Source organism: Lontra canadensis, unplaced genomic scaffold (assembly GCF_010015895.1).
Source record: "Lontra canadensis isolate GAN:19392208 unplaced genomic scaffold, GSC_riverotter_1.0 scaffold33, whole genome shotgun sequence".
In the NCBI taxonomy this organism is placed as follows: Eukaryota; Metazoa; Chordata; class Mammalia; order Carnivora; family Mustelidae; genus Lontra; species Lontra canadensis.
This window is the reverse complement of record NW_022631027.1, coordinates 6563797-6578243: the sequence shown is the minus strand read 5'-3', so window position 1 is coordinate 6578243 and position 14447 is coordinate 6563797. Positions and strand designations below refer to the sequence as shown.

General features: G+C 40.4%; 1 protein-coding gene across 6 annotated transcripts in view; it reads left to right on the top strand.

Annotated features, from left to right (window-relative positions):
- The first annotated feature begins 4371 nt into the window (after positions 1-4371).
- EVI5 (ecotropic viral integration site 5) overlaps positions 4372-14447 on the top strand; it is a 188264-nt gene continuing 178188 nt past the window's right edge. For 2 of the 6 annotated variants that reach the window (XM_032867139.1, XM_032867138.1), the window contains exon 1: positions 4372-4690. The gene's annotated coding sequence lies outside the window, so the exon portion shown is untranslated. The remainder of the gene's footprint in view (positions 4691-14447) is intronic. The other 4 variants (XM_032867132.1, XM_032867133.1, XM_032867136.1 and 1 more) reach the window with 3 other exon arrangements.

Sequence of the window (14447 nt, the reverse complement as noted above, 5' to 3'; positions counted from 1 at the left end):
CCATTTAGCTATTTCTCACAAAACATATCACTTGCTTCTGTATTTCACAGTAAAATCTCAATTAATAGTCCTAAGTAATACAAATGCAATATCCATTAATAGGACACAATAGCCTGAAGTATTTCAAGAGCCAAAGAGTTAAAAAAAACAACCCAAAAGATAAATTCTACCAGATTAAGAACATTGTCTAGTGTCGAATTCTAGGAGCTGAAACTACTTAATATTTAGCAACTTCTAGCCCATGCCTCAGAATCAGCACCCCAAATACAACAGTTTATAGACAGCTGTCATCCTGAGACGAGTCAAATCATTTAAGGAAGGAGGGAGAAAGGAAGAAAGGACAGAGGGAAGGTGGGGAGGAAAGGAGAAAGGAAGGAAAGGTGAAAAAAAAAAACCCCAAATTGATTAGTTTCTCAAAAGACCAAAAAGTGTTGGTTACTGCATTTCTAGTCCCCCACATTCCCAGCTTCCCTTTAAGGTCCTACCTAACAAATGTATAAGGTGGAACTGAAAGGGTGTTAAATGGGTGGATCCCAGTGGCAATACCATTGTAAACACTCCCTGTGAGTCAGCTATAAATTCAATTCAAATCCCCAGGCTCCTCATCTTCTCTGCTTATCATGGTTACCACCAAAATGACGGCTGCCTTTAGAAATGCTAATGGGAAACAGGTTAACTGCCCACAATGTTTGATTTTATATCAAATCATATAAAAATGTAAGCACTGCAACAGGAAGTATTTTGCTACTGAGTTAGGGTTTATATACTTTGCTTAGTCTTCGAAACACAGGAACAGCTTGTTAACACTTCCTCAGTTTTATTTTAAGAATGTTATTGTATTATGGCCATTCGAGGGATTAACAAGAATTTATGGAACATTAGGTTTAATTTCACACCATAGGAAAGGTATTTTAGTAACTGACTTTTTGTAATTCAATACTGTTTCTTTACGTTGCTGTAATTGGCTACTGGTTATCTTTTTTGAGGGTACATTCTCAGAGGAGACCTGAGGAATCCATAAGGGCTTCAAATTTCTCATGTGGAGAGAAAGGATAGCTGAGAAAATGACTGGGTCACCATGGTATTCATTCACAAATTCCATCTGGTGGCAATGTTGAAGGTTGTGTGGTCTTTCAGTGATGACTTCAGCAACCATTGCTTCCCTGTTGTTAGGGGAGCACAGTTCATAATAAAATCTAAATTAGGGGCACCTGGTTGGCTCAGTGTGTTTAAGCCTCTGCCTTGGGTTCAGGTCATGATCTCAGGGTCCTGGGATTGAGCCTGGCATCTTGGCTCTCTGCTCAGCGGGGAGCCTGCTTCCTCCTCTCTCTCTGCCTGCCTTTCTGCCTACTTGTGATCTCTCTGTCAAATAAATGAATAAATTAAATCTTAAAAATTATTCCAAACTTTCGAGCCAGAGAGCTGGTTCTTTACCATAGCTGTGGCAGATATAATCTCTATCTATGCACAAAGAGTCAAGAGATGGCAATAGAATTGTGCTCCTGTTAACAACGTTCTTTTCTAAGATAACAAGTCTAGCAAACAAATGAAATGTGTTAGATATGAGGTTAAAGCCATTCTTATAACCTCATTACACTGAGAGGCCACAACTTTGGTGTTTCATTGAATTTGGATTCATGTTGTGGAAAGCAATAAGCCAAGTGAAATAGGGCTTCCCTATTTCATCATGAGCCTTTATTTTTCCAAAGCAAGATATTTTGAACATTAGCTGGGAGTCTCAATGGAGTGTTGTTTCTCGTTTTTCTAGAAGAGTGATGCCAGGAGAACTTTCTGAGAGATGGAAATGTTCTATATCTGTGCTGTCCAAGATAGTAGCCAGTAGCCACATATGGCTACTACTGAGTCCTTCAAACGTGTGAATGCAAAGGGGAAACTGAAATTTTAATTTAAGTTGAAATGTAAACAATCACAGAGCCTGATGGCTGCTGTTTGGGACAGTGCAATCCTAGAATGTAACTGAGATGCCCTGGTTCTCTAAGGAAACCCCAAATGCCAGATGCCCAGGATGAGGGTGGGTGTTGTTCACAAACGGGGTTGACTCCACTGGTGACTTCCTCTTCCATATACTGGGTAGTTTTTGCCTCTCAGGAGAATACCTCTTTTGCTTTTTATTTCTGTGAGCAATGACTCACATGGGTGACTTATAAAACACCTTTGGCACTTGAAAGCATGGTGTTCTGAGATTTAACCCTTGCCAGGTTTAGAGAGAATTGAGTTCAGGCCCTCTCCTGTACGGTTGACACAAATCAATGCCAAGGGAGTACAGCATTAGAACATAGAAAACTTTTGAATTGCTAACAGAATTTCCCTCTAATTTAACTTTCTCCAAGCAGGGTGCCACTGCCCACTGCACCCATGCTTCCTCTCTTTTGAAGTTTCAGAGTGTGAACAGCGGAGAGGTGGAGAGCTGGAGCAGAAGTGGTGTTGGTGTGAAATTCACACGGTAGAATTTCGCTTACGCAAGTGCTCAAGCTCTTGTGAGAGATCAGAATTAGCTATTTCTCTGTTGGATTGAGCTATTTCAGTGAAAAGTTCAAGTGTAAGCTCTTTCATCAAATAAATTGAGTGAGAAAAGGAAAGGAGTAAACCAGGGAGATTGCTAGAGGGTCAGAGCTAGTGGTATAAGCTTCTCTCCTCAGGTCATTTAAGATAAAATATCTCGGGCATTTAACACAGCAGTGGTTATTTAGGTTATTTGGAATATGTGTGTGTACATTATATATATATGTATATATATATACATATACATATACACACACATATAAAAATAGGAAGTAGATATCTTGTATACTTACATATACATGTAAGTATGTACATCATGTGTGTGTGTGTGTGTGTGTGTGTGTGTGTGTGTATAGGTAGAGACAAGAGCTGACTGAAGTCAGAAGGTTGAAAATTGGAGCAGCTCTCCAGGCACTGAGGAAAACATATGCACAAGCTCTGTGGAGGGAAGAAGATTTGAAGGATCAGAAGAGGCCACTATGGCTGGAAGAGAGACAGCAGGATGGAAGAGACAGCAGTAGTTTGAGAATTGAGAAGAGGTGGAGAGAAGAGTCGCAAGGCTCCTGACCATGTAGGGCTTGGGTAGTTAAGGGTTTTGTCTAAGAGAATGGGAAGCTAGTGATTGGTTTACCTAGGAAGTGACAGGGTCACATAGCCTTCTGTGTGGTGAAGAGATGAGAGGGGAACTAGGGCACATATGGGTAAGCCATTGAGAAGAGTAGGTTAGGCACTCCTTTACCCTCACCCATGTAGCTTGGACTAGGGTGGTGATGGAGGAGATACAAGAGAATAGATTCAAGGAAAATTTCAGAGCTAAAATCAACAGGATTTGCTGATAGATGTACTATAGGAGGGAAAAGTAGATTTTCAAGCTATCTTTTAACTTTCTTATACAAAATGTATTCCGTTTCAATAAAATTGTTGAAGTTAACTTTAAATAACGGCCTGACCTAAAAGTTATGAAAAATTTTGCCTCATAAAATTTCAAGATTTCAAAGTTTTTTTTAGCTAGGTGGAGGGCATGGCTCTACTTCCTCTATTTTAGTATTTCCTAAGCCTGTTTTTAAAAAATGGAGAGTTTTTCTTTTTCTGAAATGCTTACTACAGTGGAATCCCTTCCGGAGACTGCAAATTTATATCAGAAAATAACCACGGGCTATCTAATTTCTAAGCAAACAATTTGGAGATTAATTTTTTTGTGTGTGTGCTGATAATTACTGTCATTTTGTAATTTATAAATGTATAATGAAAGTAATTTATACTATCTTCATTATTTTTCTTCCCCGTTTTTCTTGGAGTTGGACCGGAATTAGTAGATAGTTTCTGTCCCAAACTAAGTACTTCTAAGAATTTCTTCGTTGGTATTGGATGGTTGCCCGGCTGGACCTCATACGTTTGTGCCTATGCTCTGCCCCCTGTCGGACTCTGCACAAACCCAGTGAGTCGAGACGACTGAAGGTAGAGGGATTTGCACCTTGATTATTGTTTTTGAGAGTGACCTAGGTCACCTCTTGGGGAGCTTGGAAGGCCTTTCGGAAGCCTGAGCGTCGGCGTCGCGTGCCCGCGGCCTGGGAGGCCCGTGTGCGACGCGGAAGCTCGAGGCCCTCAGCTCTGAGCTAGGGGTCTTCTCGGGCCCCTGAGGGGGCGTGTCCTGAGCAGCTTTTCTATGCCAGGGGCGGTCCAAGAGACTGGGGAAGTCTGCAATTTGTAAGGCCGAGGGCTGGCGCTTTGAAAGAGAGGCGGAGGAGGGAGCGGGATTTCCCCGCCCCCGATCCCCACGGCCCAATCCCTTCGGCTTCTCCTTTTCTCGACCGGCCGCCCGGCCCCTAACCTGCTCGAACCCATTATGCGGTAAAGGCGGCCGGTCTCTTTAAGGCCCTGCCGCGCCTGCGCCTTGAGCTTTCCTGACGCGGCGGGCCGGACCCTGGAGGAGCCAGCGGGCGGGCAGGGTAGGGGTCGGGTAGTAGTTAAAGCAGTTGCGGCGCCCGGAGGCGTGCGTGAGGGTCGGTGGCGACTCTGAGCTCTCGAGTGAGCGCGGTGCTCCGGAGCGGGCGGGGAAGACGGCCCGCGGAGCCGGAGCGGGGCCGAGGCGCTGAGACGCGGCGGCAAGGCTGCCGGCTGGATGGGAAGTTAATGTTTACGGCGGAGTCCACCCAACGTTTCCAAGGTGAGGGGCGCCGCGCCAGGCCGGGCGGGCCGGGAGGCCAGACGAGCTTCGAGCTCGGGTTCTGCGGGGCGCACGACGGGGCCGGGGCGCGGCGAGTGGGGCCGCCACCAAACTTGCGGCACGAGCGGGGCGGGCGTGCCCGGCCCCGCCGGGGCCTAAGTTCCCTGAGGCCGCGGCGGCCCGGGACCCTCCTCCCGTGGGCGCTGGGGAGGAAACTCGCCAGCGGGTTTCCAGGAGAGTTCCCGGGAGGTGGAGAGGCCGGGCAGCTTCGGGGGTGCTTCCTCACTAATCCTGTGTGTGGGGGGGATACTGACCTTTCACCCCCACCCTCGAGGCCAGAAGTTCGTTCTCTCTGGGTATCCTGATGGAGTGAGACCGCCCGCTCCCCTTACTTGGAAAGTTGGCGTCTTGATTTGGCCCCCGGGATTTGCGCAGGGCAGCGCCTCCAGGCAGGTGATGGGCTAGCCAGGTGTGCTAGGTGACTCCCAAGGATGCACTTGGAGAGCGTTTGTAACCATCACTGAATCACCTTATGACTAGCGGGGCAAGCCTCAAATTAACCGCAGAATTTCCGGTAGATTGGAGTGTGGTGTTGGTGTTTGCTTTAGAATTGCCGTGATTTCTTTGTGTCTGTCTGTTTTGGGGCATCTTAGATCAAGCCTGTTGTCATCCTTTGACCCGAAGAGTTAACCAAAACTTTTGCAATGGTACCTTTGCTTTTCTCCTATCCGTTGCTGTTAGAGGTGACTTCGAAAGGCATTTTCTTGCAAAGATAATCTTTTCTTTGGTTTACAGTGTAGAACAATAAACTCCTTTCTTCTGTGAAAGAAATCAGTGCTTGAAGTTCAAGAAAAACTGTGGGTTGGTAGTTTTTACCTTTGTTCTGGACTGATACGTGTTAGTAGCTTTTTTCTTTTCTTAGTTTCTTTTTGGTTTTTAATTTTATTAGTAAACTTCCTTGAGTTTACCTGAGGCTCCTTTTCTGTTCTAAAGTGCTGGCCCAAGGTCTCCGAGAACTTTGTGTCAAGGAAACTTAGAAAACTTATTGAAGTATAATATATAGAAAAAGTGCACAATCCTGAGTGCAGGTAAAGAATTTTTACCGTCACAGATCAAGACACAGAATATTTCTAGGTTGGGATTTATACCTAGGAGTGGAATTGTTGGTTTGTGAGATGTGTGAATGACAAAACTTTAGTATTAGTTACTGTTGAACATTTTCCAAAGTGGTTGAGCTAATTAGCAGGGAATGATAATTCAATTACTCCACATTCTTGCTGATGCTTGTCAGTTGGAAACATTTTTGTTATTCTGGCAGTAATATATTAGTGTGGTTTTATTTTGCATTTTCCTGATGATTGTAGTTTTATCTTTTATTGGCCATTTATATATCTTCTTTTGTGAGATGTCTGAGTCTTATTTTTTTATTTACAGTTTTATGGATAAGAGTTCTTTCTGGAAGGTATGCACACACACACCCCTATCTATAAACTATACATAATTTATCTTATTCCACTCTTTTCACTCTTTTAATGTTTTTGTTTTTTTTTAATATTTATTTATTTGACAGAGATCACAACTAGGCAGAGAGGCAGGCAGAGAGAGAGAGAGGAGGAAGCAGGCTCCCCACGGAGCAGAGAGCCTGATGTGGGACTTGATCCCAGGACCCGAGACCCTGACCTGAGCAGAAGGCAGAGGCTTTAACCCACTGAGCCAGCCAGGTGCCCCTTTTTTTGATGGACGAACAACTTTAATTTTAATGAAATATATTTACTGTTTTTCTTTATGAGTACTGCTTTCTGTGGCCTATTTAAGACATTTTGCCTAGCCTAAGAATATGAAGATATTTTCGTATGTTTCTTGCAGAAGTTTTATTTTGTTTTACTTTCCACATTTAAGATGTACAATTTACAGTAAATTTCAGATGGATTGTAAGGGGTCAATATTCACTTTTAACCAGGTGGACATCTTTTTGACCCAGCACCATTTTTGGAAAATGCCATACTTGTCCTTCTGTACTATGTGGCACTTTCATAAATCAGATGACTGTTTAAGTGTGGCTCTGTTTCTGGATACTCTATTCTATTGGTCTGTTATCCTTGCACCAGTATCATTGTATTAATTAATGTAACTGTATAATAAACTTTGATATGTGATAGTATAAGGCCTCCAACTTTTTTAATACCCGGCAGTTCTTGGCTCTTAGCGTTTCTGTATAAATTTCAGAATCTTCTTGTCAATTTGAACAAATTTTGGAAATTGGAATTGAATCTATACATATATCAATTTGGAGAGTATCTTAATATTGGGTTTTCCAGTTTATGAGCATGGCATATACCTGTATTTATTTAAGGCCTTTTTAAATTTCAATAATTTGTAGTTTTCTGTGTAAAAGTTTTGGACATCTTTTATTTATCCTTAGGTATTTGAAATTTTTTGGTGTTATCGTGAATGATATTTTAAAATATTTGTGGCCAGTATGTAGAAGTACAATCGATCCATGTGTTTAATCTTCATTCAGAGAAGTGCAATCGATCCATGTGTTTAATCTTCATTCAGGACCTAAAGCAAATTATACCTTGTATGTTCTACTTTTCCAAGTTGGTTCATTCCTTCTTTCTTTCTTTTTTTTTTTTTTTTTGGTGTGGTGTCTAGGACCAATTAAGGAGTTATAGAGTGTTTAGTATATTGACAATCTCTGTGTTGGGCCTTTGCTGATACAAAGCTGATTAAAATGCAGCTCCTGCCCTTAAGGGGTTTAGAGTCTAGGAGGGATAAGTGGAAATTCAAGAAGAGACCTTTATCCTCCACTGTAAGTGCTGTTATGAAAATTGGTTTGGTAGCATACAAAAAGGACATTTTAATCAAACTGGGCAGTGGTGGGAGTCGGGAAGGTAATGGACTGGCTCCCACTTGTTCTGAGGGCTGAGCAGAGAATGTGGCTGAGGGTAGGTAGGGGCTGCTAATCACTATACGTGCTTCTGCTTAATTCTTTGGCTTTCAGCCTTAGCCTCATTCCACTCTTTGGAGTCTGGAGTCTCTCCACGTCAGTGTTTCTAGGGAATAAATTTATGAGATGGTATAAATGAAGGAAACTATAGGGTCTTTATAATAACAGATTGATGCAGACTTTACATTACTAACCTGCTTTTCAGCCCCATAGATCTCTCCCACTGACCACATACCATCTGGAGACTCCCAACTCTTGAGCCTTCCTGGGGTTCTGTGATTGAGGCATATCAGCTACTTGACCATATTCCTTATGCAGGCCTGTAAGTTTGGCTTCATCTCCTCTACCCAATTACATGTTCTTCTCTTTCTCGTTTCATGGATGCCATATCTTATCTGTCTGAGAATGTTAAAGATAGTTTCTTTAAGCTTTCTTTTCCTTGCATGGATTGTTTCCTCCAAGTTACTTTTTTTCTGTTTGGTGTAGCCTCAGCAATTAAGGCCCTCCTCAGAGTTTTGATAATCCTTGGTTGGTTGTTTACGAGTGAGAGTGGGCATCTAAAAGTTGATAGGAAGCCCTGAGTTTGTAGGTTGGGTTTATTGACTTTAAGTTTTACTCTAGAATCTGCATAGAACAGTGGTTCTCAATTAGAATCACATGGCGGGGGGGTGGGGTGGGGGGGTTAAAAATTCTCTGTTGTGTGCTCGTGCGCTCGCGCGCGCACTCTCTCTCCCTCTCTCTCTCACTCTCACACACACACACACACACACACACACACACACACAGCTAAACCAAATAGAGCAGAATCTCTGAGGTTAGGACCCAGGTAGCAATATTTTTTAAACAATTAGGTAAGATTGCATTGCAGTTTGATTTTTGTCATGTATACACCAGTGTTACCAGCACAGGCTACAGATTATTGTGAAAACCTTAGAAAATTGTTTACATCCCTTTGTTTTTGTCTTCCCCACCCCCTGCCCAGAGGCAACCACTATTCTGATTCCTATCTCCATAGATTAACATCAGTATTTTCTAAAGTTGTCCAGGTGATTCCCTTGTGTGGCCGAGATTGAAGCCATTGGTTCAGGTGGACTGTTTGAAGCTATTTCAGTGTCCCTGTCTTTTGGTCTGGTGGGATTTCCTGGTGAGTCTCTTCCAATTTTTGCTTGGAGGATAGAGGTTTGGTTGCCAATGATCTGAGAACTCAAGAAGGAGGGCTGAGTAATGAGCTGTACAACATTTAGTATATAACGTCACATAATTTGCCTCTTTTTCTTGGGATACCTGTGTCTTCTACCATGTATGGTTTATCCTTTTGAGAGAATAAATCTCCCCTCAGCTGCTGCATTGAGGAAGGGCCACTTAGTAGCTTAGAGGAGAAATGGGGTCTAGGTTTCTAACTGTTCACAGCTTTCACCTGAACCTTTCTTACTTTACTCTCCCCACTTGTTCTGGTGTCCCTGAGCCTTTTGAGGATTGTATGGTATAAATTGGGCTTGTTCTAAGTTGCCAGCACTGCTGGTTTATAATTTGGCTGTCTTTGACAAAATCAGTTACAACTCCTCCCATCTTTTCAGCTTCCAAAATTTTATTGCCATCATCTCTTCCTCCATTCTCCTGTCCTTGTGGTTTATGAGCTAAAAACAGAACACAATAACAGCATTTTCTTTATCCTTGTTTTAGTAGAGTTTTGGGGAGGGAGGAAAATTAGTTGTATGTGTTCAATCTGCCAACTTAACCTGGAAGTCCATCGTCTGCTTTTCTTTATCCAAAAATGTGTTGCCATCTGCTGTTCACTGTTGTATCCTGCTTGGAGGGTTATATCTTTTAAATCTCCTTGTTTTCTCTTAGGCTAAAGTTATACAGTTTAAAGTATTTCCCTTAAAATTATGTCCATCCTTTTCTGTGCTAAAATGTCCTTTTCCATAAGAAATTTGTGGTGTGTGTTTGTTTTCTGTAATGTCCTTATTTGGCAACATAAAAAGCTGCCAGACCCATTTTGCTCTTTAATTTTTGACAAGTTTTGTGAAATACGAAAGTCTGCTTAACATTGCCCACAATTCCCAGTGGCCTTTTTGCTCCTCCACCAATTATTTTCCTTTTGTTTGCATATAAGATTAAAATATAAATAAAAGATAACATTATCAGTTATTACTATCTATCTTGGTGATTTGCTAGTCCTTCCTCTTGGAAACATGTAGGTTAATTAATGTTTTGTAGATAGAACCTCTTGACTGTGGGCCCCATACGTGTTTGCTCAGAAAGGATCCTCCCATTTCTCATTATTTAAGATTGCCTGGTGTTGTATTTGTTGCCATTTCCAGCTCTTGTTTTAATAGTATCTGTACTTGAAGAGAGCTTTCCGCTGCCTGTGCAGTTTGCAGTTTATCCCTTAAGTGGCCAAAGATAATGTGAGTTTAGTGCTTGTTAATTGTTCTTTGTACTAATCCAGCCCTCACAGTTGTACTCTGAAAAGTGTTCCCTGAAGCTGGTCAAACTGGCTATTATCTGGCTCTTCATTGTTGGTTTTGTTATTCATTGTTTTGTGGGTTCATGATTAGGACTGTCTTCTTGAGGAACTGATGGTTCCTGTGTTCTTGGAAGGGACCTTGATGAGAGATAGGAACAGAGCTGGCTTTATTAGCAATCATTGCTCTTTTTTGTTTTTCATAGGAAAGTGCAAGCACTGATGTAAAAGTGAAGATGGGGATTTTGTCTAACTTTGAGTTGGTGTTTAAATGATTAATAGCTGGGGCGCCTGGGTGGCTCAGTGGGTTAAAGCCTCTGCCTTCGGCTCAGGTCATGATCCCAGGGTCCTGGGATCAAGCCCCGCATCGGTCTCTCTGCTCCATGGGGAGCCTGCTTCCTCCACTCTCTCTGCCTGCCTCTCTGCCTGCCTCTCTGCCTACTTGTGATCTCTGTCTGTCAAATAAATAAATAAAATCTTAAAAAAAGAAAAGATTAATAGCTGTCTTTTTTGGCCTGATACAGATCTTTTATTATGTCAGAAATGAATCCAGCATCCTCATGATTATGGTAGTAGGTTTATTAGATTAATGTTAATAGATACTGGATAAAAGGAAACTTTCAATGAACAATTGTGTAATATGATGTTTAAATGAGATACATAAGAGAAAGAAGAAAAATTTATTATCTTCAGGTGTACCAGAAATCAGGATAGTTTAGAAGACATGGTGGTGAGAAGATAGAGCTTTAAGTAAATTGAAAATGAATTTTAGGGAGTAAGCCCATGAGAAGTCTTATGCCTTTGAATATTTATCTGAAATACATGTAACAGATGAGCACAGAGTTAAATATTCTACTGCCTTTCTGAAAATGTGGAGAAGCTGCTTTTCTAATGTCAGATGAGTAAGGTTTATAAAGGTTGTCAAGCATGATAGTACATTTCAATGTAACCTCTACAGGATTGGAAAAATGAATCAGTAAGTGATCTAGAATTTTAAAGAAGTTACAAAATTATCAATAAGCCATTAAGAACCACCAAAGATAACACATATTGAGCATCTCCTATGTGTCAAACATAATGATTGGTATTGGGAAGGTAATGGTAATCTTTTCTACAGAGATAAAATCCTTGCTCTCACAAAATTTACAAACTATGGGAAGGCACAGTTGATATATTGTTTCTGAGTGAGGTGTAAAAAAAAAGGTAATTAGGTAATTAATTTGTCTTAAATCTTGAGGCTTTTTATAAGGGAAAATGCTAAGTGAAGTAGGTTTTAAATCTTAATATTTGCTTTAAAAGTTTTTGGGGTAAATTTATATAGAGTGAAACGCATAGACCTTACATATGCAATGCAGTGAGTTTTGATAAATGTATATGCCTTAGTGACCGTCCCCCCCCACCCCCCCACCCCCCCAATCCCTCAGGATTCTTTTAGTCATTTCCTATTGTTCTGTTATTTACTTTTTTTTTCTTTTACCCCAGATTAGTTTTGCTTGTTCTTGAACTTAACATAAGAATAGAATAAATTAATGTGTGTTCTTTTCTGTCTGGCTTCTTTTGTTCAACATAATATTTCTGAAATTTAGCTGTTTTAACATTTTGATTTTAGCTGATGTAACAGTTTTTGTACATACCAGTCGTTTGTTCTTTTTAGTTGGTGTGTATTCCATTGTATTACTATAACATAGTTAATCCATTCTCCCATTTGGCTATTATGAATAAAGGTGCCATGAATGCTTGATTACTGGTCTCTTTATAGACATCCATTTTAATTTCTCTTGGATAACTAACTAGGGGTGAAATTACTGGGTCATGGGGCACATATATGTTTAACTTTAGAAGACATTGCCGTACAATTTTCACAAGTGGTTATATCATTCTACAATCCAATAAGCAGTTTGTGAAAGGTCTACTTAAGTGACAAATCAGAATTGAGCTTCAGAAAGATTATTCTGGTACAGTGGAGCACAGGACTTAAGATAGGGAAAACACACAGTAAATAATATAGTTGAAAATTAAATGTCTTCCTGTTTCAAGAAATTGATAGGGTAGGAGAGAATCTTAGGGATTCTAGAGCTCTGGTCTGTGGGGTGAGGATAAGAGAGGAATCAGATGACCTCCATGTATCTGTCATAGGCTGCTAAATATCAGTGTGGCAGTCATTAATAGAGGGAATACAGTTGAAGAGTAGATTTTGGAGGGAAAAGAGGGCAATAATTCTGTTTCGTTTGTAAGTAGTAATTGGGGGTAGAAGGAGGTAGATGAGATAGCTCTGGATGTGTGTGTAGTGAGGAAAGACCCAGGTTGGAATGGGAATTTGGGGAGCCTTTGACATTAGAGAAATGAGCTGATGAAGAGGAGTCTGCAAAAGAACAGGAGTAGCCACTACAGAAGGAAATACAAATCAGGAAGCTGATTTAACAAACAATATAAATCAGGAAACTGATTTAACAGAAACTATAAGTCAGGAAACTGATTTAACAGAAGTTGAGGACTTTGAAGAAGGAGAAAAGGGCTTGACTGTTGTTACTGTGAGGAAAAAATAAGTATAGCCTTTTTGGAGGTTAATTTTATATATATATTATATATAAATATATATATAATATATATATAATATATATATATAAAAAATATATATATATATATAATTATCTGTTAAAATTTAAAATATCACTTTTTTTTTGGAGAGAGTGCATGTGTGCCCATGCACAGTGGGGTCGGAGGGTGGCAGTGAGGGTGGGGAGGCAGGAGGGATAGTGAGGGGGAGAGGGAGAGAAGGAATATCAAGTAGGCTCCCTGCCTAGTGTGGAGCCTGATACAGGACTTGATTTCACAGACCTGAGATTGTGGTCTCAGCCGAAATCAAGAGTCAGATGCTTAATTCACTGAGCCACCCAGGTACCCTACATTTCTTCTTCTTCTTCTTTTATTTTTTTTTCTTTTTCTTTTTTAAGCAACCTTTACACCTAATGTGGAGCTCTAACTCACAACCCCGAGATCAAGAACTGCACATTCTACCGAATGAACCAGCCAGGCATTATGAAATTTCACATTTCTTGGTCTTATAGGTATACTTTATGGACTAACTCCTAGAGAAAAACAAATGTGAAGATGTGTTTCAGAGGTATTCATGGCACCTAGTATATAATAATAAAAAGTTGAAAACAACCTAAATAGCCATCAATAAAGGGTTGCTATAAAAAAAAGATAATTTTTACGATAGAATGTTATACAACTAATGTAATATGGTTTGTATATATGTTATTTTCCTATTGCTGCTGTAATAAATTAACAGACTTAGCAGCTTAAAACAACAATTTAGTCTCTTACAGTGATGGAGGCCAGAAGTCTGAAGTGTTTCACTGGGCTAAAGTCAAGGTATTGGCAGGGCTGTTTTTAAGGATAGAATCTGTTTTCTTGCTTTTTCCAGCTGTTAGAATTGCATTCCTTGTATTCTCTGCTTTGCATTCTGTGGCCCCTTCCTCCATTTTCTAAGTCAACAGTTTTGTATCTTCACATGGGCCCAATCCAGATAATCCGGATAACCTTCTCATCACAAAATCCTTAACTTAATCCACCAAGCCTCTTTTGCCATTTAAGGTAACATTCATAGGTTCTGGGTATTATGATGAAGAGCTCTCCAGGAGGCCATTAATCAAGCTACTAAATAGGAACAAGGATAGAAGATCAAGGTGCATTAAAAAAATTCTCAAAGAAAAATATGTATAGTATGATCTAAATTTTTGTTAAGTTAAAAAATACATACATTCTTATATGTTAGTATATGTATTTTTTTTGAGAAAAGAAATCTTAATGAAGATAGACTGTACTGCTAACAGGCAGTCTTTGAGAATAGGATTACAGAGTATTTAAACTTTTTGTTTTTTTTCTGTGATATTTCAATTCTTAATTAACATGTATTTTCTAATCAGAAAAATCACAATAAAAGGATAGAGTATTATACTGGGTCACATGTTCCAGAGAGAGAAACAAAGAGGCTCTTGGTGAGCGACTTTGGTAAGTGTGGTTTCAGTAAAATGGTAGGGTAGAAGCCAGATTGCAGTGAAAAAGTGGGAGGTGAGAAAGGGAAGAATGAAAAGCTAAACATCTTTCCAGTTGCTTAATTATGAGGGATGGCAGGATGCTGTGAGACCAGAGATACTTAGAGGGATAAATAAGATCCAGTGAGATTTTTAAATATCACAGAGCAGCATGTTTGAAAGTTGAGAGCTTAAACTGGGAGGGAGAGACAGATTGCCTGAATTCCAGGATAATTGGAAGAGCCTGAGGTCTTCTGAGTTGATGAAGCAGAAGACCCACTTGCTTATGGCAGGTGAGAC